Raw genomic sequence first — 318 nt, forward strand, 5'->3', positions numbered from 1 at the left:
AAAATCGATAGCACACATTGGACATCTTCTATGTATATTTATTTATATAAAAATGTTGTGTTCGTATGTCACGGTCATCAATTTTGAGTAAATTAGCGTCCTTAAATTTCGAAATATTGAAGTTTCAAGCATTTCTGAAATTTTCGTTATATGAAAAGCGGCCGTAATTTTAGTCCGATTTCAATAATTTTCTGCGTTTTGCTTCTATGTGGCAAGTACAATAACCACATCGATTTTGGTACAAATTGGTAGAGCGGTTACCGAGATATATATATGTATATGATCATAAGTGGGCGGTGCCACGCCCATTTTCCAAAA

General features: G+C 33.6%; 1 protein-coding gene across 1 annotated transcript in view; it reads right to left on the reverse strand.

Moving 5' to 3' along the window:
- The window catches only part of LOC108374772 (collagen type IV alpha-3-binding protein-like), a 9,625-nt gene that overhangs the window by 7,931 nt on the left and 1,376 nt on the right, over nucleotides 1–318 (reverse strand). The gene's annotated exons all lie outside the window — the stretch shown is intronic.

The sequence above is a fragment of the Rhagoletis zephyria genome, unplaced genomic scaffold, assembly GCF_001687245.7.
Source record: "Rhagoletis zephyria isolate East Lansing unplaced genomic scaffold, Rhagoletis_zephyria_1.1 Rzeph_scaffold_08122, whole genome shotgun sequence".
Classification (NCBI taxonomy): Eukaryota; Metazoa; Arthropoda; class Insecta; order Diptera; family Tephritidae; genus Rhagoletis; species Rhagoletis zephyria.